Source organism: Alexandromys fortis, unplaced genomic scaffold, assembly GCF_014885135.2.
Source record: "Alexandromys fortis isolate MF-2015 unplaced genomic scaffold, M_Fortis_MF-2015_v1.1 scaffold_36, whole genome shotgun sequence".
Lineage (NCBI taxonomy): Eukaryota > Metazoa > Chordata > Mammalia > Rodentia > Cricetidae > Alexandromys > Alexandromys fortis.
The window spans coordinates 12,957,805-12,984,757 of record NW_026067915.1 but is presented as its reverse complement, the minus strand read 5'-3'; the positions used below and the strand labels follow the sequence as shown (position 1 = coordinate 12,984,757).

Below are 26,953 nucleotides of genomic sequence, written 5' to 3'. Positions count from 1 at the left end.
CTAGTCTGAAAGAGTGCTGTTATTGAGGAAGTTGTATCCTTCAGGGAAGCGGTAAAGATCAGGGCAGAGTGATAGTGACAGCTCTCAACAATGCTTTGGAGAATTTTAACTGTCAGTAGTATGCTCATTATCGTTTCTGAAATGAAAAAGAAGGAGGCAGAGGTTGGAGGATTGCAACTCTGAGGCCACTTGGGCTATATAGCAAGACCCCGTGTTCAAAAAAATAAAAATAGAAAGTGATTAAGGAAGGTAAGAATAGAGTGATAAAGGATAGATACGGAAAGAAAGGGAGAGATTGTGTGTAGGCAGACTTTTCTATCCCAACATCCACTTCCCAAAAAACCACATAGAGACTTAATCTTAATTATAAATGCTTGGTTTTTAGCTTGTTTTTAGCTAACTCTTATAACTTAAATTAACTCATTTATATTAAATATGCACTACCCTAAGACTTGTTAACTTCATCTATATACTTCCCATCCTGCTGGCTCTGCTACTTATGGTGTCCCCTCAGATTCTGCCCTTCTTCTTCCCAGCATCCTCTTAGTCTATCTTACCTAACCTTATCCTGCATAGCTACAGGCCAATCAGCTTCTTTATTAAGTCAATCACAATGAAGCATATTCATACAGTGTAAAGGAATATTCTGCAAGAATAGAAGGAAGGAAAAGAAGAAACAGGTAGGCAGATAGATAGGTAGGTCGGTAGTAGGTAGGTAGGTAGATAGATAGATAGATAGAGATAGATAGATGGATGGATAGATAGATAGATAGATAGATAGATAGATAGATAGATAGATAGATAGATAGATGAAGAAATAAAGGGAAGAAGGAAGGAGAAACAAGACAGATCAGGGAGGACCTAAAAATTAACTGATCTTAAGAGTAGGAACAAATAAAGCAGAAGGATGTATTTAAGGAGGTGATGCTAAAGACAAGATTCGACTGTGGAAGAACGGGAGAGAACTACAGCTTCCACTCCAGATTCTTTGTGGCAAGGAAGGCGTGGCAGCAGGCCTGTGACCTTGTGGCCATACTGTGCCCATAGTCAGGAACCAGAGAGGTGAATGCTGGTGTGCCATTTACGAATTAGTGGGTCTGAGACCCCAGTACAGGGAATGGTACTCCCTACCTGCAGCTTGCATCTTTTTAAATTTTTTAAATCTCAATTGAACCTCTCTGGAGACTCCCTCAGAGACACACCCAGAGTTGTGTCTCCTAGGGGATTCTGAGTCCTGTCAAGTTCATGAACAATCTGAACAGAGAGTCACAGAGAACTAATAGAACTTAGATAAAAGAAAGAGTGACCTTGTTCCCCAGCAGTGAGGCACTGATGAGTCTAGATCAGAAGTCTATGGGCGACTTCAGGGAGGTCTTCCTGGAGAGAGAGGCATTATGATTTAGAATGGCGATGGGGTAAGTGGAGCTGCTCATTTAAAGAGGTGTGAATGAATTAAACTATTTGAAAGCACATGTAAGGTCTTTCAGGAACTTCGGCATGGCTTAGGTCCACTTAAGGAACAGCCGATATTCCTGTATATTAAAGGGTATACAATATGTCTATAATGTGAGAAGAATGTCACTCCAAGCTGAGGAGCTTGGGATTTACTTTGAGGTCTTGGAATTTAAACTCTAAAATAAGTGTTATAGAGAAATAAGAGAAAAGCATGTGACTACATAGTTATGGCAGGGATTTCAAGTCTTAAATAAAAACAAGCAATGTTCAATAGAGCAGGACTAAATAGAGGACTCACTAAGGGTTGAGGAGGAAGCGGAGTGAGAAAGATGGTGTCCCAGACAATGGCAGATGTTCACCAAGCCATTCCTTTGGCTTTGTATAGAGTTAATGAATGATTCTTAATTACTTTCAATCTTGTTGAATCCAGGTGGAAGTTTGTCAGTGTTGTGTAAATAGAATTGCTCAATGAGCTAGGGAAGTAAGGAGAGTGACCTTTACCACATTCTCTTTGACTTCCCATTTACTGACTAAGAGACATCAGAATGACCTCAAGGCCACATTTAGAAGATCTTTGAATGACTGCTATGGGTCACCCTGGACATGAATGCAAATAAGAAATGCCCAGTTTTGTGTGGATGTGTGTGCTAAGATTTTGAGATGATTATTGGTGGTTGTTGTTGTTGTTGTGTCTTTTACTTAATTTATCTGTTTTGAGGCAGAATCTGACTAAACACTCAGCTTAAAACCCCAGACCTCCTAAATGCTGACTCCAGAGAACTATGGTTACAGGTGTGTGCTAGCACACCCAGCTGTAATTCTTTCACTTCCAACAATTTCTTTTAAAACAGATAGTTGCCCTAGCTAAAAACAGCTGTTGATCAGATTTGCTGCTTGAGATGACATGTAGATGAATAATGTCTTTTGACAAATTTGGGGGCATGATAGAATGGCTTTTTTTTTTTTTGGCAGGAGGCAATTTTCAATTTATCCAATTACTTTTTTATGTCAGTATTTTACCAAAAGTCTATGTAAATTATGGTTCTGGGTATGATTTTGAAACTCAGAGGGAAAGACAAGGCTAGAATCATGGGAGTTTTAAACAAAAAGTCACACTGGAATCATGAGAATGAGTGACAATATCCTTCTGTCTGGGTTTCCATGAAGAGAGGTTCCCATAACCTACACCTTGTAATGTGAACCCAGAAGAGAATGAAGAAAATGAAATAGCAACGGACCCTGAAGTGAGGAAGAAACAGGAGGAATAGGAGGAAACCCACCGCGTTAGTTGTGTTTCTCGGAGCTCTGACAAATGCAACTTGCAGGAGAAGGGGTCTGTTCTTGCTCACAGTTCAAAGGTGCAGTGCAGCATGGCAGGGAAGCCTCAGCAGCGGATGTTTGAGATAGTTGGCCATCTTGTCCCCACTGTTTGGAACCGAGAGAAATGAGTGCTGGTACTCAGTTTGCTTTCTTCTTTGTATTCAGTCTGAGACCACAACTCATGGGATGATCTGGTTGGTCGTTTGAATATAATTATCCACCATAAGTTCATAGGGAAGGATGCTATTAGGAGGCGTGGCTTTGTTGGTTCACGTTTATCACTGTGGACGTGGGCTGTCAATTTTGTTTGTTTGTTTATTTATTTATTTATTGAAGATTTGTCTCTTCCCCACCGCCGCCTCCCATTTCCCTCCCCCTCCCCCAATCAAGTCCCCCTCCCTCGTCAGCCTAAAGAGCAATCAGGGTTCTCTGTCCTGTGGGAAGTCCAAGGACCACCCACCTCCATCCAGGTCTAGTAAGGTGAGCATCCAAACTGCCTAGGCTCCCACAAAACCAATAGGTGCAGTAGGATCAAAAACCCATTGCCATTGTTCTTGAGTTCTCAGTAGTCCTCATTGTCTGCTATGTTTAGCGAGACGGGTTTTAACCCAGGCTTTTTCAGACCCTGGTTCTTAGAGAAGCTAAATAAGAAGGAGAACCCAAAGAAAAACATATAGGCATCCTCCTGAATATTAACCTTCATCAGGCGATGAAAGGAGACAGAGACAGAGACAGAGACCCACATTGGAGCACCGGACTGAAATCTCAAGGTCCAAATCAGGAGCAGAAAGAGAGAGAGCACGAGCAAGGAACTCAGGACGGCGAGAGGTGCACCCACACACTGAGACAATGGGGATGTTCTATTGGGAACTCACCTAGGCCAGCTGGGCTGCCAATTTTGAACTTTCAGTTTTAAAACATTGTTGAGACTATGATGGACTATGGGGGTTTTGAAGTTATACTGAATGCATTTTGCATTATGATGTGGTTACAAGTTTATGGGAGGCAGAGAGAGTGGACTGTCATAGTCTGAATGTAATTGACCCACATAAGCGCATAGGAATTAGCACTATTAGGAGATATAGCTTTGTTGGAGTGGGTGAGGCCTTGTTGAAGGAAGTATTTCACTGTGGAGGTGGGCTTTGAGGTCTCATATATGTTCCAGCCATACCCAGTGTCTCAGTTCACTTCCTGTTGCCTGCAGGTCAAAGATGTAGTATTCTTTGCTCTTTCTCCAGGATCATGTCTGCCTGCATGCTGCTGTGTCCCACCATGGTGATAATGGACTGAACCTCTGAAACTGTAAGTTGCCCAATTGAAGCTTTCCTTGTAAGAGTTAACGTGATCATAACGTCTCTTTACAGCAATAGAAACCCTAAAGACTGATGGTAACAGAGAAATTAGGATGGACTTTCCCATCTTAATTAACTTAATCAGGAAAATCCCACACATACTTGCCCAGAGGCATTTTCTTCTTCATGTCTCCAGAAACATCTCCTAGTTGTGGGAATCCTCTTTTGCTCTGGGACTGTTGGCCACCAGGTCAAGAGGTGAAAGAGGCAGATGGGATGATAGAAAGTGTTGGTGGCTCGTGAGCATGAACAGAGACAAGCCTCCAGGAGACAGATTTTGGTGAATCAGTTTGATTTTATTTCAGATATAAGGAATATATAAGATTGATGAGCCTGGGAAGAAACCCTAATTTACATGAAATGGCACACTTCTATCACAAGGCTTAGTCTGTGGCAGTGGGGTCCTACAATAGAGCCCCTAGCACAAGTCTTCTCAGCAGGGATCTATGCCATGGGTCAAGCTAAAGATGAAATAGGCATCTGGTTTTGGAGACAGCTTTTGAAGTGAGGTCAGTTGTCCAGCTTCAGGGATGTTCTCCAGATAAGGGCAGGTAGAGGCAGGAAGTTCTGCTGGAGGGAAAGAGTCCATTTTGCTGAGTTTATTGCGATAAGCTTCTAGGCTGTAGGGAGGTTGTGACCTCTGACCAGCTAACAATATCATTTAACACCTGGTGATGATTCTAGGTCTTGTCAAACTGGCAATCAATATCTATAATCACATTTACAGTAATGAGATATCTCATAGAGTAAAGAGGGTTGGGACAATCCAAAGGACCCAGCAGTTAAAATCCTTGCAGAAGGTCAAAGCTCTCTGTTGTATTAGGTGTGGGCTGCTTTTTGTCTCGCCTGGCCCCCCAGCTGGCTTATACCTTGAAATAATAACACACAAATTGTATTAATTTAAACACTGCCTGGCCCATTAGTTCTAATTTCTTATTGCCTAACTCTCACATCTTGATTCAACACAATTCTAATAATCTGTATATCACCATGAGGTCGTAGCTTACCAGGAAAGATTCAGCATGTCTGACCTGGCAGCTGGCTCCATGGCAGCAATCTCTGACCCTGCTTTCTTCCTCCCAGAATTCAGTTATGTCTACCCCACCTACCTATGTTCTGACCTATCAGGCCAAGCAATTTCTTTATTAATTAACCAATGAAAGCAACACATAGATAGAAGAACCTCCTACAACAGCTCTTTGCTTTCTTGTTCAGAGATTGTGTAAATCAAGGCTACATGCTCTTTGTCTTTATAGGTTCCACTGATGTTTGATTACTAATAATGTCCCTTTCACTTGCAAGCACAACTTGTCTTAGATGATGATCTATGTGGTCATTTTAGTCATCACATATGTATTGAGAATGGGTTCACTGTGACAAAAACCATTATCTGTAGACAGAGACCTTCATGTTCACGGATGAAGCAGTGGCATGGAGGATTATCTTCCAAAACCTAGTGACAGGGAGAATTGAGGCCCTAAGGGAGGGATTTGTGTTTACTGGGGCTGCTGTTTTGTTTGTTTTTGTTCAAGGAAGGAAAAACCTTCCTTTTGTGCTAAGAAAGAATGGTGTCTATAAAGAAATGTGGCCATGAAGAGCTCCTCCATTTATTGTGTGATACAAAATGAGTCAAGAGTAATTATTCTATCTGGTATAAACCACTGTATTCCTTTCTGCCACTCAAAATCACAAAGGCTGATTTCAGGTTGAGTCTTTGGAGGTATCTCTTTAAAGGGATAGAATAAAAGCAACTCCATTCTTGGTCTACAAGCTGTCTTTGACCCCATCATCTGTGTGCTTTGAAATGCTCTGCCGGTGTTTCTGTGGGATATCAAATCATGGTCTAGGAAGGTAATATCTTAAATTTAATCTTTGATGTATAAATAAGAATGTATTTATTAACCAATACATCTTCTTTCTTGGGTACTGTACTTGATATTTTTTTCTGCTTCATATTAATATGCAGAAGTCTGTGCATCTTCACAATTCACAGTGTAATTATCAAGCTGTGAAGAAGACCCAGTGTGTGAAGTGCTTGATCAGCAAGTGTAAGGACCAGATTTTAAAACCATAGAACCCATGTAACACTGGACATGATAGCACACGTCTGCAATTCCAGTTCTCTTCTGGAGAGATAGGAGGTGGAGACAGGAGAATGCCTAAAAAGCTGTGGAGCAACCAGCCTGGTGTGTAGCAGTATACAACAAGAGACCCTGTCTCAAACAAGATGGAAAGAGAAGACTACCTCCCAAGGTTGTCCTATGACCTCTAAACCACACAGGAACACACACATGAATGCAAGTGGATTTATGTACACATGAACACTCACATGCATGAACACAAACACATTTTTTAAAGGAAGAAAGAAAATTAGAGGTTGGAGAGATGTCTCAGCAGTTAAGAGCCCAAACTGCTCTCATAGAAGACGAAGTTTGGTTCCTTGTTCCCACCATGCATATCACAACCACTTATAACTCCTGGTGATCTGAAATAATTTCCTTCTCACCTCTGCAGGTGCTGTACTCAATGTACACATAGTCCCCACTTCCCCACACACATAAATGAAAGGAAAAGAAATCTTTAAGAGTCACCCGTCCATTTTTCCAGTGCTGAATAATCAGGATTAACACTATATAAAATAGTGTCAGAAGGAAAACAGTAAGACAAAGCTAGGCTCAGCACAGTTGGCATTCTTGTCTGGATGAGGAATGTGACCCTCATTTTCATTCTTTCATACATCTCTGATTGAATATTTTGTTTATCAGAAGACTTTGTTGTAAAAGATCTAATTTTTAATGAAAGAAGCCATCCTATTATAGAGAAAAAAAAAGCTACTTTGAAACAAATTAATTTTTTTTTTAGGTTTGTAAAGGAATGCAGCTTGTGTTGGTGATGAGCTCATGGGCCAAGCCTGAACTGGCTCTCTGGTTCTTGGATAATAGCCATCCCAGAGACTTAGCTGCAAAGTTGAAATCCACATCTCATTATAAAAAGGGACTTGCTTCCTCTAAAGATCTGTTCCGCTAAAGTTAATACTTTTAGCCCAAGAGAAGCCACTTGTCAGAGGAACATCAACAATAATAACGATTTCCATAAAGTAGTAACATTCATTATAAATGGCCACACCTCACCCCCTTTATGAGAATGACTGCCGTCTTGAAAATACTATAGCTTAACTATGTGACTATCTTACTTAAACCATACTTGAATTAAACTTTGAAAGCTCAGTTTCCTCATGTCTCTGAAAATTTAGACATTTAGAGGATACTGATGTATCTCCCCATAGAGACAAGGAAAGCTAAGCTTCAGGCAGCTTCATTAGAGTAACAGGTTGAATAGCACTAGGCAGCACATCAGCAGAATTCGCCTGAATTGTGCTGGGAGGATATACAGATGGGATAACCTGAGCAATGACAAACATAGAAGTCTTGAGTGTACCGGAGAATAGGGATGGGCTGTAGGATTCCGAAGCAGAGCATCACGTCCCAGGATGAGAGAGGAACTGTACTTAGTTAGTATCAGGCTTTACTGTTCTTTTGCTTCTAGAATTTTCACATAAGCCACATTAGCTAACTGTGCTTATGGAGATTTGCTGTGGTCAGGGTCCACACTGTCTTTCAGTCTCAGCTGTTCACAGAATGGCAGCACCTAGACTCCAGAGAAAACAAGATGGACAACAGTCTTAATGTTGGCTTCTATTCCTCTTTATGACGGTCAATACATGAGTACCGTAAGTTGTATTTCTACAGGTATTTTAGATTCACATGCCTCTTAACTATTTAGACCTATGATCTATTTCTCCTAACTGGATTTCACTAATTATCTCTTCCAAAATCATTATATTTATTTATTTGTAGGCACGTGTGTGTGTGTGTGTGTGTGTGTGTGTGTGTGTGGTGTTGTGTTGTTATCGGAGAACAAATCATGGCAATATTTCCAAATTTACCATGTAGATGGAACTTAGGTCATCAGGGTTGATGGCAAATGCCTTTACCCACTCAGCCCAAGACATTTTATTTCTTGCTGTTCATGACAATGTGCTTTAGGAATGTTAGCTTTCAAGTGATTTCAATAAGAATCTTCCAGGGGACTTCTTATTTTCTCCATCTCTTCTTATTGACTACAGCTCTGTGGGTTGGTTCTAATTACCATTATTTCAGAACCACAACCCAAAAGAAAAATTGTACTTCTTTTAATTTTTATTTTTTAAATTAGCAGAGAAGGTATTAGATCTCATATGGTATTTTCAAGCAAAGTATGTTTTGGTACATTCCTCTTTCCCCTCACTTACTACAACCCTGACATCCATGGCTCTTTCTCTGATCCCTCCTCCATTCTCCTTCCATATTCATGTAATTATTAAAGATTTGTTATTTTTATGAACATGAGAGACCACAGACACCACAGCTGAACTAGCAGGGATGCTCAGTAGACTTGGTGCACCTCTATGTACAGAAATAATCATCATTTATGATCAAGTAGAGAACACTACAGATGAGCAAGCATTCCTTCCACAATAAGAAGAACAAATATATATTTTAACTTATATATTCTAATGTATTATATTATTAATATATTAAAGTTACATTTATGAATATGTAATACTTAGAACTTACTCAAAGACTTTAGGCAAAGTAACAAAGCTTTGTTAAAGTATATGAATCATAACCTAGTACATAGATGCTTAAATTAAGCTTCTGCACTTGAAGTCTTAACACCAAATATACCTAAGGCAATTCATCTCTTTTAAATAATATGAGGAATTCCAGGAATGGCATGTCACATCTATACTCCCAAAATTTGGGTGGGTAAGGCATGGAAATTACTACCTTGGCCTATATAGGAAGACCATCACAAAACTTAATGAGATGTTGATTGGAGGAGGTCAGAGAAAAATCTGGATGAAATTATATTGAAAATATTATTAAAGGATGGGGCAGCGAGGTGGCTCCGTGTGTAAAGGTGCCTATGACAAAGCCAGAGTTCACTCCCTAGAACCCCAGTGGTGGTAGGACTGAACAGACTCCTGAAAGTTGTCTTTTGATCTCTACACACGCACAAAGCAACACCCCACCACAAATATTAAATAATAATAATTACAATAGGCATATTAAAGAATAAAGAACTTAACAGTAACTTTTACAATTTGACATTAAAAAAGTGCACAGACAGGACTTACTTCTACTTAATATGCAGACATGGTTTTGTATATGAACTACCAGAGCATAGGGTGTGTATGGATGGTCAAAAACAGAGCACTCAGGAAAGGACAGACAGTCATATTGGGCATTTAATATGGCAAGAGTGGCATTACACAGGATGGACTTCATGTTTTCTACGTTATATGTGAACCCTGGCTGTTTATATTGCCCACACATCCTTCTTGTGCTATCCATCATAATGACTTCCAGATGAATAAATAATTAATTATTGTAGGAAACTGAAGAATACTGTTGCGGCCCTGAGGAAGAGCCAGCTTTCCTAACTGGATACAGCATGCACACACATACATCCTCTTTGAGTGATGGAGATGCACTGTGTGCATGTGCACCACAGAGACCCACAGTGAGGAGTTTCAGGTTCCAGGCTGCACATGACCTGGTGATGTAGCTAACTGGATATTTAGTAACTCTCAGGGCAAAATTATTTCCAAAACATGAAAGAGCAAATGATCTGCTCAAACGTGGGCAAAGAAAAATACTCACCAATGCTGGGTATTTGGAGCAACTGAGATCCTGGGAGGTAGAATGCTTCCATCATTCCAACTGGAAGTTCCTAATTCAAGTTAGCATGAAGACAGATAGTATGAATGGCTATGACATACACACGGCACCAGAATGGTTTGTTGTGTTTATTGACTCCCATACTCCGAGTGGTGTAAAGCTGGGGAAAGCAACTTGGGACAAAGGCAAAGGGCAGCACCTTTCCTCATCCTTGGCTCTGCTTCAGACACATGAAAATAAATCGGCCCCACGTTCTAGTCATCCGCAGGGTGGAAAGCACCAGGGGAGGACACAGGGAGCTGTGAGAAGCCTGCACAGGCTGCCTAGGAGTTGATTCATAACACGGGGAACAGGTGCAGGTGTATATCGTTGGACTGCAAGGCTGTGAATCCCTGGGGAGTGAAGACAGCCAGGGAAATGTGACTGCCATTGAGAGATCAATGAAAAGGCAAAGTTCTGCTTCCGACCATGAGACAATCAGGCAGCAAGGAAGTGTCATGGTTAAACTCTGAGAATCAGTGAACCTCCTCGGAAGGGGACTTCACACACTGGAAACATATGGACTTGTGAAAGCATCACAGGGGTCTCTTTTTCCTTTCTGGTGTTTATGTCCTTTCATCTGAGGGGGTCTCTCTGCTACACAACAGTGTAGATGTGTCCCTGTCAGTGAATCTGAAGCAGGTTTGAGTCATGGAATCAGACACTGTGTTGCGCATGTAAGAACTGTTTTGTTACCTGATGAAAAATTTAGAAAATATGTTTTGTGTGCACACGTTTGTCCATGAGCATGCCTGTGTGCATACAGGGCCATGTGAAGGCCAGAAATAAATGCTTCCTCATTTACTCCCACCTTAATTTTGAGACAGAGTCTCTCACCGAACTTAGGGTTAGTTCACTGATTCACATATGCTGGCTGGCCAAGCATCTTGAGAGAATACCCTGTGTCAGCTGTCCTAGTGTTGGGATTGTAGAATAAGCCTGTGGTCTGATCAAGGGCTGGAGTGGATACAAACCAGCTTGGATAGGAAGGTCAGGAGAAAGGTCATTGTAGTTTAAGCTCTGTCAGAGGATTGAAGTGACAGCAAGGTAGTCTAGTCTTTCTGAAAGACCCTCAGAGAGGACCTTCCCTCAGGAGGAGACCCCTGAACCCAAGGAACAGTCCGAGACCACTGGGTGCAAATGGCAAGAGGTTTCTTTATTGAGAGTACATAGATATCTGTGGGCATCAGAGTCTCTTTGGAAGACTTGTGCGCCCTCAGGATGGGCAGGGGGGTCTTTTATATGGAAACGGGCGGCAGAAGCATGCATGGTTACAGGGATTCCATTGGTCAATTCGGATGAGGCAATGGGTTCACTTGGGGACAAGCTCCTCGGGGACATGAAGATCTGATAATAGCTGACTTGGCTCTATCTAGGGTACATGTGGTTTTCCCCAGAACTTTTTGTTCCCCTTCTAGGCCTGATGTCAGACCATAGATATCCTGTTTGACAGTCTAGGAGTACCAACTATACCTTGAACCTATACTTGTTTGTGTGAAAGCCTTGCAAAATGGCGTTACAGCAGCTAAGCTGGGGTCTTTCATTTCCATGGTAGAAATCAGAAGATAATGGCAAGCCCATTTCTTTAATTTAATGGTATTATGGTTAGTTTTTGAATGTGCCAAGAATAACATGTAGAACTTGGTTCTAGTACACAAAGGCAATTAAGCTAATAGTTGGGGTAGGTCTAGGAGGGCAAAGTCTACACCATGGTGGGATGTGAGTGGTAGCTCTCCTCAGAGGAGGTCTGGAAGAGATCAAGGCATGCTTCATGAGTGAGATATATTTCATCTCATGAGAACCATACTTACAGTGTCCTTATTTGTTCTAATGCTCTGAAGCTGCCACATTGACATTCACAGCATTTTTGAACAAAGGCTCTTGCATTTTCATTTTTTTAGGTGGGGGGAAGGGGTGTGAATTGAAGTCTGTAGCTCGTCCTTAGTAAGAAGAAACACAAATGTTTCTGTGTGCTTGGGGTGTGTAGAGCTCTTGGGTACTCCTTGGCCCTTCATTTGGGGCATGTTTTCTTACAAAGAATGAACATGAAGTAAGAAGTGAGCCTGGGATAATCCCTCTGAAGAAATCAATACAGAAAGAAGGGGAGAGATGCCCAGGAGGAGAGCCAGGCCACAGAGCCTTCCGTTCCTTGGCACCTAAGACCAGGCATCATTTTGGAATCATAAGAGACTCTCTTAGCTCCCCAGTTCGGCCCTTTAGCATACAAAGGCAGAGAACAAATCTAGCCTTTGTCTTCAGTGTTTTAGACCAAATTCCCATGGAGGTCTCCAGAAACCCAGTGAAGGAGAAAGCTTTGCCTAAAATCTACCACCCGCTACCCCAGAGGACAAACATATACATCCTCAGCATCAGGAGGATCCTCCCACACCTCATAATTTTATTTATATCTCAAGAACATGTTCTGCTTAGTATTTTATATTCTGACTGTTAAGATTAACATTCCTTTTTGGAGGTAGATTAATTAGATGCCTTGAGGGAAGAAAGAATGAATGTACTTGAATCTCTCCCCTGGAGGCCAGAAGTCAGTTTTACAGAGATACATAATTATTTTAAAGCTCTAATTATTAGTGATGATAAAATTTTATAAATGAATGCATTTCTTTTCTCCACCCACCTGGAGTCACAGAAGATGGGGCAAGACTGCACCCCTTGGCCATGGAAGGATAAAGGTTTTAAGGTCACCAAAGGAGAACAGTCACTATATCAGGTCCTTGGCTGGGTTTGTCTGGTAGACTGGGGGAAATGTGGTACTGGATCATTCGAAGACATATCGCCTGGCCCCTTTGGTGGGTCTATCTACAATTGCCGTTATATTTCATCTTCTTAGAGGTTGGCTAAATGTAGCTTCAAGTAGCTTTCTCTGGTCGAGGGTTGCTTGAGCCATTATCATCCATTTTCAATAAAGCTGTGCGTGGAAGTGCCATTGATTCTTTTCTTCACCAGGAAGGAATACTAGCTTTTTATCCTCATCATATTATCTCCCAGCTTGACTGATAAAACTGTCACACGGAGGGAAAGGCCAGAAATTATCGAGTGGGTGTTCATTTAATTCATCGCCTCACCCCCTCCTTCCAACAACTGTAGTGGGGCTGAAACAGAAAACTGTGTTTATGTGATGAGAACAGACAAGAGATAGATGGATGAAGTCCTTGCATAGATTAATAACTTCCGGGCATAGCCTGGAGACACCTGAGAGTTCTCAAGTGTCTTCATTTATAACGCACGGTTCACCTTATTTTAGTTCCTTACTTTGATAGAAAGTGTTCCCCAGTGACAGTCAGAACAGTGTGAGGTTGCGCTCATGGCTAAAAATTCCCAGCCCTGGGAGGGTGAGGGCGACTATGAAGAGACAGATGGCTCCTCAGGCAGAAGAAAGTTGTTGCCATTCTTAATATTCAGTGTACTCAATGAGGCTGTAATTACTGTGAATTACTTTTAATTATATTTTTTCATGCAATTTTAATTAATGCAGTGATGAAGAAGATCAAAACAAAAAAGGTACGTTAGACCCTCTATAGGAAAGCAAACCTTCAACAGGGTCAACAGAGATAATCAGCCAAGCCCAAGGATCTCGGCATCTCTCTGATGCTTTCTGTGACTTTCATCTTTCCCTCTATCGGTTAGATGGTCTGATGGTCTGGATAATGTGGTACCTTATGGATGTCAGTCTCATACCCTAATCCAGGCCACAGTCTTACCCAACACTGGGGAGATCATCTCCTTAGGCACCAAGATCTAGATTATCAGTCTCCAAATGGCTACCTCAAAAGGAATAGTTTATGCAAAATGACTCCTCTCCTTCTCCTTCTCCTTCTCCTTCTCCTTCTCCTTCTCCTTCTCCTTCTCCTTCTCCTACTCCTCCTCTTTTCCCTCTTGCTTCTTCTTCTTCTAGATAAGTTCTCTCTATTATGTAGTTCTGGCTGTCCTGCTATGCAGACCAGACTGGTCTCAGACTCACAGAGAACCACCTGCCTCTGGCTCCCAAGTACTGGGATTAAAGGTGTTGTACCACCATGCCTAGTCTCTTTTCTCTTTTTAATCTTTGCTTATCTTCACAACTTAACAAGTTGCTATTATGATGATTCTTAAGTTATATTTGATGTATTTTATGGATGTACTTTTCTAAAGCATATCCTCTGGGTGGGAAAGATTTCTGTCTCAACTTTGTAATATATATAAATTAAAGTGATAAACATTTAATAAGAACAGTTATGCAAGCCTTATAGTTACAGTTCACAATAGACATCCAATGATATCAATCCTTCTTTCCCTCTTTTTCCATTTTTAATGTCAGAACCCAGACCCTATAGCAAATCTCCTTCTCTTACAGTTCCTACAAGAGCCAGTGCCCCTCCAACCCATTTTTAATTTCCTAGGAACTGGACTTTCCAGGGAGCAACACTCTAAAGGGTCCAAACAGGGAAGGGCAGCAGATAAGAACCAATAACCCTATTGGATCACGCACTGACTAGGGACGCTGTTCCTTTTACTCGGAAATGTTCTTGAGACTTCTCCAACTCCTGCCTTAGCTAAGACCCCTTAGGGGATGCCAGATGACCTTGGACTGTTTCTTCAGAGTATAACTTCTCCTCCTCACTCTCTCACAGTAGACCCTAAAAGAATATGTTTCTGGACTTGATGACACTCTATTTCAGATACTGTTGTTTCATTAGATAATAAACCACTTGCCTGGAGGTAGATTCATATCTGTCTCTCTAGTGACCCCTCTTCTTCTCTAAAACTTAACAGCTGATAGTGTGTGTATGAGTATGTATGTATGTATATGTATGAGTGTGTGTGTGAATGTGCATATGAGTGAGTATGTATGTGTGAATGTTTGTATGTATGTGTGAATGTGTATGTATGTATGTATGTATGTGTGTATTTGCGAGTGTGTGTATGTATGTTTATGTGAGTGTGTGCATGTTTGCAATTGTGTGTGTATGTCTTTCTGTACTTCTGTATAATGGACATGCTGGGAATAAACAACCTCGGAAAATGTGTGCTCTGGTGAAACTGAGTAGAGGATAATTTCTAGGATAAATCACAGCCCAGTTGGTCCACTGAAGGCAGCAGAAGTCAAGGGAATGATCCCGAAAAGTCAAAGCTATGTGTGTCTGCATCCATCCACATCCTCCACCTTGTACTTTGACAAACCCACTGGAATCCATGGAAAAAAATGTTCTTGAATCTGCTTTCTGTTTTTGGGTAGTTTTCCCTCCTCTTCCAGCCATGGTCTTCCAGATAGAACTGCCAATAAAGCCTCCTTTCTGTAGGACAAGCCTGGTTATCCTGAGGTGTCATCACCTCCTTGTCCCTGTGCTCTCTTTCCTCCAAACCATCCTGTAATCTGTGACATAAAATTTCTCCCCAAGTGATTTAGGGGTTCCTGAAACAAGACCTCGAGGGTCACCTACTCCTGTGCTTCAGTGCCCTGTACAATGTAGGTAGTCAGTATACTTGCAAGAGTTAACATTATGGATATGCCACTGAAGGAGGGCTCTCCCGATTTTTTTTTCCATTTCTTCTGGTGTATGTGTTTGTGCATGTGTGTGTGTGTGCATGCACACATGTTTTTGCTTGTGTATGAGGGGTACATGTGCACAAGTATGCACATGCTTTTGGAGACCCTATGCTGATGTTGGGATGATGTGGGATTCCCCTCTATATGCTGTGAATATACTTTATTACGATTGGTTAATAAGAAGCTGCTTCAGCCTATGGCAGGGAAGAATACAGCTAGACAGCAAGTCCAAACAAAGATATGGAGAAAAAGAAGGCAGAGACAAAGAGATGCCATGCAGCTGCCGAAGGAGAATTACCAGAACCTTACTGGTAGGCCACAGCCTTGTGGTGATACACAGACTAATAGAAATGGGTTAATCTAAAATGTAAGGGCTAGCTAGAGATACGCCTAAGCCGTTGGTCAAACAGAATTTTAATTAATATCGTTTATGTGTTATGGGCAGCTGGGAAACAAACGAGCAGTCCCCACTTACAGTGGGAAATCATTCTCGACTGACCTTCCACTTTATTCGCTGAGGAAGAATGTCAATCAGGCTTGGAGATCTTGCCTTGCACCGGGAAACTCCCTGATCTCACTTCCAAGGCGGGGATTATAGATGGACTGCGATGCACACCTACCATTCACTTGGAATTCTGGGCATCTGAACTCCTGTCCTGATGTTTATGTGGCAAGTGCCTAATTGCTGAGCTATCACAGCCCCCTCCCCTGGCTTTAATAGGTGTTCTTGGTAGACCATGTTTCCCTAGCTACCCTAGAATAGCCAGAAATCACTTGCATTTTGTCCTTTGAACAGAACAGTCCTTTGCCTGATGTCCAGGAGAAATTGGAGGCGGGGGAATCGGTGAATACCATCAATATTTGGCCAAAGAGAGAAGGAAGATATGAAAGGGTTAATCTGGAAGGACTCAGAGACACAAGCCGTGGCCACAGCTCTCCCCAGCTACCTGCAAGCCTTTCCATCATCCCTGTCCTCCTGTTCTCTCATTAAAACCTGCAAAGATTACCGGAAGTTAAACAGCACTTGGCTGACACTCCACTTTCGCCCTTTGAAAAAGATCCCCACGTTCTAATTATCTATCGCCTTCCTGTGGGTCAGAGTTCACCTGTCTGCTGGGAACAGCCTGTCCACTAATCTCTCAGACGCCCCCAACACCAGGCTTTCTTCTTGTTTTCAGAGTGCTGCAACACTTAAGAAAAACTTCTCTGGCTTAAAAGGTTTACAATGCGTCAAGACGGCAGGCTAAAAATAACTGAAATGCCCCTGCCATCCCAGTTATTAAATGATGGCCTAGCAGTTAAAACCTGCAGGCAGTGCCTCAGGCAGACTGAGCCAAGCACCTCATCATTATCCCTCCTGGAAACCCTCAGCCGGCTGAATCTGCAGCCATTAGCTAGGATGGAAAGGTTCTGACCTGTCATTTAAGCAAGAAAAGTCAAGCAAACCAAGTTCTTCATTACAAGGACTTTTTTTTTTTTTAACTGTTAGGAGAAATCATGGCCGCTTTCATTTGTGAAGGAGCGATGGGGGGGGGGAGGGAGAGCATGGCACAGCTTCCCTGAAGTTTGCTTCCTCCCCCTACTTTGCATAGGCTGTTTGAGACATTCTGCCCTTACACTAGAACCCCATAGGAGCTCCCTGTGTGATGGCTGTCACTGCTGTGGGCGGGACCACTGAAGTGGGACAACTTCTCTTGTCAGGGAGGGAGGAGGCCAGTCCTGTCTTGTGTTTGGGTGTGTCTGTGCATGCATGTGTTTGTATTCTCCTGTGTTTGGAAGTGTATAGGTGTTTGCCGATTAGTGTAAAAGCCAGAGGTTCACTTCAGCTATTATTCCTCTGGATGCCTTCGACTTCAGCTTGTGAGACAGTGTAACTGAAGGGTTGTCTCCTGCCTGAAAGTCCCCGAATAATCACGCTGAGATATAATATTAATTATGAACTATTTGTCCTGTTTGGTCATGCCTGTGGCTTGTTAGTTCACAACTTGCTTCTCTGACAGCTGCTGGCATCTTCCTGACTCTGCCTTCTCTCTCTCTCTCTCTCTCTCTCTCTCTGCCTGGCTTTCCTACCTAGCTATATTCTGCCCTGCCACAAGCTAAAGCAGCTTCTTTATTAACCAATGGTACCAATGGTAATAAAACACATTCCCAGCCTACAGAGGGGAATCCCACATCAAGATCAAGACAGAGCCTCCCTTTGTTTTATTAGAAATTTTTTCATGCAGTGAAATTTTTTTATTGATTTTTATTGAGCTCTACATTTTTCTCATCTCCCCTCCCAGCCTCTCCCCTCCCCATTCAACCCTCCCGCAAGGTCCCCATGCTCCCAATTTATTCAGGACATCTTGTCTTTCTCTACTTCCCATGTAGATTAGATCTATGTAAGTCTCTCTTAGTGTCCTCATTGTTGTCTAAGTTCTCTGGGATTGTGGTTTGTAGACTGGTTTTCTTTGCTTTATGTTTAAAAACCACCTATGAGTGAGTACATGTGATAATTGTCTTTCTGTATGTATGGGTTACATTATTCAAAATAATATTTTCTAGCTCCAACCATTTTCCTGAAAAATTCAAGATGTCATTATTTTTTCTGCTGTGTAGTACTCCATTGTGTAAATGTAGCACATTTTCCTTATCCATTCTTTGGTCAAGGGGCATTTAGGTTGTTGCCAGGTTCTGGCTATGACAAACAAAGCTGCTATGAATTTTGATCATATTTTTACTTCTTCTGACTCCTTCCATATCCTCCCCACATCCCTACACAACTTTACTCTCTCTCCCTTCCCCTCCCTCCCTCTTTTCAAAAAAAGTAAAAAAAAAAAACTCAAAGACCTGACAATGAAAATCAAAACAAACAGGCAACAGAGCAAAAGGACAAACAAAATAAATGCCAAAACAAAGCAGAATTAAACAAAAAGTTCACAGAAATACCATTGAGTTTGTCCTGTGTCAGCCAACCACTCCTACCCAGTTACGCAGCCTTGGAGAAAACTGATCTCCCTTTGCCAGCAAGTATTAGTTGCAGACAGTTAGGGTCAGGGCCTTTTGTTCACTTTTCCCCCTAAGGGCTGGGACCCCACCTGCCTTGAAACTGTTACAAGCTCTGTGCATGCTGCCACAGTCTCTATAAGTTCCTATGTGCACCAGGCTGTCACTTCTGAAAGATACTGTTTCCTTGGAGTCATCCCTCATCTCTGGTTCCTATCATCTCTTTCTGCCTCCTCTTTGGCATAGATACCTGAACCTTGAGAGGAGGAGTTAAGTGAAGACATCCCATTTAATGACATACCACTATACTTACAGATGAGTGCCTTATGCGACCCACATCAGAGAAGTTTCTTCTTGCTGGGTGGTAACTAACACAGACATCCACAAGTGGCCAATGTATAGAAAGTGACAGTCTCTTACTGGCCTGGAACTCACCTCTGTCATGGAGGAGGGTCATCTTTCTATCTGTTGTTTCATTGATTAAGTAATAAAGAAACTGCTTGGCCTCTGATAGGACAGAAAATTAGGTAGGCGGAGTAGACAGAACAGAATGCTGGGAGAAAGAAGCTGAGTCAGAGAGTCGCCATGATTCTCCCACCAGATACAGATGCAGGTTAAAATCTTCCCTGGTAAGCCACCTCATGGTGCTACACAGATTATTAGAAATGGGTTAGATCAATATGTAAGAGCTAGCCAATAAGAGGCTGGAACTAATGGGCCAAGCAGTGTTTAAATGAATACAGTTTCCGTGTAATTATTTCAGGTATAAAGCTAGCTGTGCAGGTATAAAGTAGCCCGCCACTCCTATTACAACACCTCTGCTTTCTTCACTCTGGGAACTCAGGTGCACCACCATGCCTGGCTTTTTTTTTAATATACATACAGAACTTGGGTCCTCTTGCTGGCACAACAAATGCTTTACTAAATGTTTAATTAACTGAGTTATTCCTCTAGCTCCTGCTTACTAGAGAAGGTGAGATAACTGTCCGTACCTCATGGCTGGACTGTGCAAAAAATCAGTCAGATAGCATATGTGCAGATATATAAGAATGCCTGGGAGACAGAAAATATGTTTCTCTTATTACTATAATACTATTTCTTATACTTGTACTCACATTATAATTTATTTGTATACATTGCTTCTGACTGTTCTATGGATAGATACCCCAAGAAGATCAAGTCATCCTCAGCTCTAGACACAATGGAATCACATATGGGTCATAAGAAGACCTAGCTCGACATCTTCATCTTAGAAAGAAAAAAACAGTGGCCACCAATCAGGAAAAGTTTTATTCAAAATTAGACTCTGGCCTCACTTGTCTTATCAAACTTCCCTAGGTGTGAGAGCAGTGCTTGAGCATGGACCATAAACCAATGGATAAGCTTTCTGGTGGGGGATTTGGCCAGTGATTTGGCAAAGAAGAGACAGACAGACAGACAGAAATAGACAGAGACATGGAGAGACTTTGGATACTATACCCAAGAAGCACATTAGCCATAATCTAAGTGATGTGGGGCCAAACTTTCCAGAGTCTGAGAGACTGCTAGAAACTTCTACTTCAGTAATTCCTTTCAACCCTCAGAAAATGAGGCAGAAGTTATCCTGAGCAGTGACACCTGAAGCTAACCTCTGTCTCCACACTCTCCAGTAGACTGTGCACCTATAAACTCATTAACATACACATATCTATAAAGTTTTCATTCTTTTGGGGACAATGCTTCTTACTACATAGTCCAGAGGAGCTTCCAATTCCAGATCCTCCTAACTCTGCTGAGCCTAGGATTATGGCAACGTGTCATCATGCCCAAACAATTCTAGTCTCCTCTTTCTAAATTTGACACAGAATGTGCTGGATGGTTAATGTTCAAAAGCTACTCTCTCTAAACACCCTCCTTTAATATCATACTGAAAGCTGAAAGCTGAAAGGAAAAGTGACCTCCTAGGTCATAGAAACAAAGAGCCCTATGGCTTCTTGGCAGGATCACCAAGTATCCACTCTCATCTCAACAAACTAGCCTCACTTGGAGACTCCAAACTCCTGTGTTTCAGAAGCAATGGTTGTCATAGTAGCCATAACTGAATCTAGTTACCTTTGTATTTCATGTTAATTTGCTCAGTTTTTTTTTTTTTTTTTTTTTTGAGACAGGGTTTCTCTGTGGCTTTGGAGCCTGTCCTGGAACTAGCTCTGTAGACCAGGCTGGTCTCGAACTCACAGAGATCCACCTGCCTCTGCCTCCCAAGTGCTGGGATTAAAGGCGTGCGCCACCATCGCCCGGCAATTTGCTCAGTTTTTAAAAGAAGTTTTAGATTTCTGATTTTGGACGAGATGGAATGACAGGGATTGGGCTTCCTATCTTGTGTGAAACAGCCAACAAATGACAAAATACACATTTTAAGTTTCTAGATTCTAAGCAATGGAAGACAGTAATTCTATGGGGCAAAATAATAATTCTCAGCAAGCAAAACGTATGAGGAAACTTACTTTGTTATAAAGAAGAAACTCTCAAAAATTCACGGCTATCACTGTATTTTGATATAAGATTGGAGAAGACAGCTCTCACAATGCTTCCATTAACTTTTGATATCATCTATTTAATAACATTTCTTTAAAACTCTTATGGTTAAAATTCATTCTTTCCAGAACACGTATGCTAATATGTAATATTAAGCTTCATGACCTATGTTGTTTCCAGATTCTGGCTATTACTAATAAGTTGCTATGAACATAGTTGAGCACATATCCTCATGGTATGATTGAACATACTTTGGGTATATACCCAAAAGTGGTATTGCTGGTTCTTAAGGTAGCTCGTTTCCTAATTTTCTGAGAAATTACCAAACTGATATCCAAAGCGACTGTACCAGTTTGCATTCTCACAAACAATGGAGGAGTGTTCCCTTTGCCGCATATCCTCTCTAGCACAGCATAAGTTGTCATCAGTGTTTTTGATCGTGGCCATTCTAACAAGTGTTAAGATAGAATCTCAGAGTTGTTTTGATTTGCATTACTCTGATGACTAAGGATGTTGAACATTTTCTTAATTCCTTTCAGCAATTTTAGATTTTGTCTGTTAAGAGTTCTCTGTTTAGGTCTGTACCCCACTTCTTATTGGTTTATTTGTTCTTTTGATACCAAATGCTCCTCAAACAAAGAATGGATAAAGAAAATGTGGTACACAATGGAGTACTATACAGCAGAAAATAAAGATATCTTGAAATTTGCAGGTAAATGGATGAATCTGGAAAGCATCATTTTGAGTGAGGTAATCAGACCCAGAAAGACAAATATAACATGCATTAATTCATTAGTGGTCTTTTAGACATAAAACAAAGAAAACCAGCCTACAATTCACAACGTCAGAGAGACAACAAAGAGGACTCTAAGACAAACATGAATCTAATCTACATGGGAAGTAGAAAAAGACAAGATCTCCTGAGTAAATTGGGAGCATAGGGATCATGGGAGAGGATAGAAGGGAGGAGGGAAGAAAAAAGAGGAGTAGAGAAAAATATGTAGCTCAATAAAAACAATAAAAATAATAAAAAGCTTCATGACCTACTATGACTCTTTCAGGCAAGCAGTGTGGCAAGCATGGTGAAAGCAAGGAGAGCATGTAGCACAGACACTCCCAGGGTCGTGCCCAGAATCAAGTAGTGAACTGTCCACAGGTTCTTTTCAAGTGGGTTAGAATCTCCAGGGACTTGCCATAAAGAAAGCCAGCCATGCATGCTTTGGCCTTGTCCCCTGAAGAAGTCACATGGTTCTTGCCAATTCCACTAGTAATTTTTTTTATATTTTTATTAGTTTACTTATTTTATGTATGTGGTGTGGGAGGTCCTTATGTATATGTATTGCTTTTATTGGTTAATAAATAAAGAAACTACCATGGCCTGTTGATAGGGCCAAGTAGAACTAGGCAGGAAAACTAAACTGAATGCTGGGAGAAAAGAGGCAGAGTCAAGAGAACCATGTAACCATGCCAGAGACAGATGCCACAACTTTATTTGGTAAGCCACAGCCTTGTAGCAATACACAGATTAATGCAGATGGGTTAATTTAAAATATGAGTTAGCCAGAAATACTCTAAAGCTATTGGCCAAACAGTATTGCAATAATATGGTTTCTGTGTGATTATTTTTGGGCTGAGCAGCCAGGGACAAATAAGCAGCTTCCTACAACACATATGGATATTGTGCTATATGGATGTCTGTGTACCATGTGAGCACAATACCAATAGAAGCCAAATAGAGTGTTGGAACCCCTGGAACAGAAGGTACAGATGGTTGTGAGCAGCCATGTGGGTTCTGGGAATGAACCTTGGTCTTCTGGAAGAACAGTCAGTACTCGTAACTGTTGATCCATCTCTCTAATCCAGTACATCTGTTTTATAAGTGGAAAGAAACAAAAACTCAGACATTCCATTTTTGATGTGTGCATGTATGGGGGTTTGTGTGTGTGTGTGTGTCTTTCTGTCATTTTTTTTCTTCTGTGTGTATGTTTGTAATGGTAGGGATGGATCTCGGGGGCTTTTGCATTCTAGGCAAGCAGCCTATCACTGAATTCCATCTCAATCTTTGTGTGGGCTCTATTGATAAAGAAATTATTAATATATTAAGAATAATTTTCCTTAGCTAGTTTATCCGTGGTTAATTAAAAGTAAGGGAGGCAGTTATTACTATTTTCTGAAATCCTTCCAGAAGATGTATTCCTTTGGACACTTGGCTTATAAAAAAAATGCCCCCCAAATGGATCGAATATAATGATGCTCTGTGAGTCAAAAGTAGTCCTTGGACAAAGCATTATATTAATGTCTCAAAATATTTTGCTCCTTGAACAAAGTAAAAGCCACCAAACAGACTAGATCACAACTACAAAACGTGTGCTTGTCCCTAGAACAGTTTGACATTCTGTCTGATTCTATATCCTATTAAACAGTCTCAGAATGTACCTCAGAGGATGAGAGATGTAATAGCTTTCAGATTTCCAAATACACAACAGAACACTGACTGGACAAAGGGTTTCACCCTTTGTAGAAACCCAGCTTAACATGGAATATAATAATTTCCTCCTTCAATAATCTAAATTAACATTGTGAACAGAAAATAAGTGCTAATTGTTGAAATTCCTTCAATATAATTTTCTCCCACTGAAAACTGCACTTCTTCGAAAGCTGCCATTATCTTTACAATCAAGTACATTCGAATCAATCAATCAATCAAACTGAGGAACAAATGCTGCCATGGCTTTAAATTGTTTGTTTGGAAAAGTGAAATTGTGTTCATTTCAACACTGATTGTCTGAACATTTCATGAAAAATGCAAAGTCACTCTCTGAGGCAGGGAGTAGAGAGCGTGATTTGGGAATGTGTTAACAATAAGAAAGATGGATGCAAGCTTAGAATCAGCCATTGTCTTGGAAGCTATAGAACACGAGAGACACAGACAGGGCACTGTGGGGATTTAGAGGGTGACTATGATCCAGGATGGATGGAATCAGAGAGGCTTTGTGGGAAAAAAGACTGGCCTTGTACAAGTTGTTTGATGTAAAAGATGGAAGATGAGCAGCCAGTGTTTGCAATCATGTTCAGGCATCTGTGACTCTGATAATATCAGTCATTCTGACTGATAATAAGGATGTCTCTGGCATTTACATCTGAATTCTTTTAAAGGAAACTCACAAGTTAACATGAAACTACTGGCGAGCTCACACATGGATGGTAAATCACAATGAATGGATGCCCACAAAAGGTCTACCACATGAATACATAAATGGAGCCAGAAAATGACAAAATGTCTTCCCCTGATATCATGGTCTGTATTGTAGCCTATAACTCATCATCTCCATTTACTTATTTATTTATTCATTCATCACTCATTTATTTTAATAGACTGGTTCATCATTTTATGGCATACTTTGGGAAAAAGGTAATATTACTCATGTTTGGATCTACCTTAGACCAATTTGGCATTTTTTTTTTTTTTTACAGATCTTTCAATTGACCATTTAAGCTTTGTCTCTACAGGCAATCTGAAAAGGTTCCTGAGTCTCCACTTCACTCCATTTTTTGCCACCACCGTGTTCTAGATCTTAACTGCTCTATATGACGCTTACACACGATCTCACATGAAGCCACCAACTATACTCTGCCTTTTCCTGATTCTCTAAATTGGAAACCACTGGGAACCTCCTCTCTGACAGCTCTTTGTAAGTTTCTCTAAAACAAAGACTCTCAGGGTGGAGCGCAGCTGGGAGTCTGAAGAGCTGGTTGAATCTGCATTAGAAGCTATGGCTTGGGTTTTCTGCTCACTCTGGTGCTTAGCCAAGCTCAAGAATCAGGGCTCTATATGTTCTTCTGCCTTTGATCCTGATGTGGATTTTCTGCCTATCAATGCAAGCTATAGTATTTGAAGCTTCCATAACTATTTATCCAGTTTTGTATATTCCTGATTCCTGATTTTCTCTCATCAGTGTGCACAGGCCCATACACACTCCTGTTTCAGTTAAAGGTACTCTCTCTTATAAATTGTTTTGTTGCTTCTGTATTTGGCGTAGTAAAATGTTTTGGAGAGAAAACTCAAGCAACAAGGCTGAAGAGGCACGAAAAGACCCTACAGGGATTGTATAAATCTTGCAAACTATCTTAGTTTGTCATAAAAAAATTCATGGGGATTCATGGAAGTATTTTGAGGAGGAAAATACTCATAATTAAATAGAAAATTGTGAAAATTAACCCCAGGTGCTATGTGAACCTGTGCAAAAGCATGTATAATTAAAAGGGGATGCATAATTAAATGGTCTACCCTTGAAAGAGAGTTCCTGTAGAAAAATGATTTCAAGTCAGTGTGAGGTTCTGATTGATGTCAGTTCTATGTATTATAACCTGAAGGAATATGGGAAGACCATTTGTCTACCAGGTCTTTTCTTCAGCTGGTTAGTAGTGCCCATAGCAGTTTTAGCTGTCTATCATCACTGAAATATCCAAGATCCTGTAAGACACAGAATTAGATTCCCCTAACCTCTGTGATCTTATGTGGTCATTTTCCCAATGTCCACTCTTCAAATATTAAGGCTTCCAGATCTGGACTCAATAGCTCTTAGCTGAAGGTTGTCTGTTCATTCTGATTCTAAGACAAGCCACATTACCAGAAGCAACTTAGGGGAGGAAGTGGTTTACTTGGCTTACCATTCCAGGTGGCAGTGCATCCTTGAGAGGTGTCAAGGCACAAAGTCAGTGGAGGGGCTTGAAGGCAAGCATCCTTGCTGTTCTACAGAGCATTAGTTTTGATCAAGGGACTTATTTAGAGTCAAGGAGGTGTGGTGGAAACACTGGAGGATGTTGATTCTTAGATAGTTTGGCTTATACTCAGCTAGCTTTCTTATACAAGTCAGTACTACTTTTTAGGGATCGGTACTGCCCACAGTGGGGTTGACCTTTCTACATCAATTAACAATCAACACCCCCATGATACTCCCATAAATCAAGATTATGTAGGAACTATCTCAATTGAGACTTCCTTCCCATGTGTCACTAGGCTGTGTCAAGGTGACAGTTAAAGCTAACTAAGGCCTAAGTTTTTGTGCATTTGTCATAGTGCAGAGTATGGCAAAGTTGGGACACAAGTACTATCACTCTCTCTTCTTACAGTGGGAAATTCAACCAGTTTTAGTTTCTTCCAGCCCTTTCCCTCTTAAGACCACTACTATGCATGCGTTTGAATTGTCCTCAGTATTCATCTTGGCTCCATCAATTGTGGTAATGTTCTCTATTAAAATTTCACATATGTTTTCTCACATTTTATCCTGCAATGGTAAATCTTTATTGACAAACTTGACATAATATAGTATAGTGATCTAGGAGACAGACAAACCACTGAAAGTGCCTGTGAGAAAGTTTCTAGATTGGGTTGAGATGGGAAGATCTACGTTAAATGTGGGCAGCATCATTCTATGGAATGGTGTCCTGCTTACTTAGGAGACTTCTATATGTAACTTAAAATTGCATGTCATTGATTAGAATGTAACGTCTGACCAGTGAGCTCTAGGAATTGACCTTATACCTATCTAGCCCTGGGATTTTTTTTTTTTGTCGTTGTTCTTTTTTGACATACTACTCTTCTTTGCTTTCTATTGCTATGACAAGCACAATGGCTGAAAGCAAGCTGGGGAGGAAAGGGTTGGTTTAATCTTACAACTTATATTACATCCAGAACGGAAGTCAGGACAGGAACTCCAAGCAGGAACCTAGAGGCAGGAACTGGAGAGCAGAAGCCATGGAGGAATATGGCTTCATGTCTTGCCCTCAGGCTCACATTCATACCTCTTTCATACAGCCCAGGGTCACCTAGGGGAGCCTAAAGGTGGCACCACCCACGTTGGTCTGGGCTCTCCCATATTAACCATTATTCAAAAAAAATGTTCCACAGACTTGCCCTCGGACTAGTCTGAAGAGAGCATCCTCAGCTGAGGTTCCTGTTCCCCAGATGACCCTAGTTTGTGTCAAGTTGACAGAAAACTAAACAGCAGACATGACCC

At 41.1% G+C, this 26,953-nt stretch overlaps 1 long non-coding RNA gene across 1 annotated transcript in view; it reads left to right on the top strand.

The window, feature by feature from the left end:
- The first annotated feature begins 4,010 nt into the window (after positions 1-4,010).
- The window catches only part of LOC126499939 (uncharacterized), a 50,282-nt gene continuing 27,339 nt past the window's right edge, over positions 4,011-26,953 (top strand). The window contains exon 1 of the long non-coding RNA XR_007591211.1: positions 4,011-4,077. This is a non-coding gene — a long non-coding RNA (uncharacterized lncRNA). The remainder of the gene's footprint in view (positions 4,078-26,953) is intronic.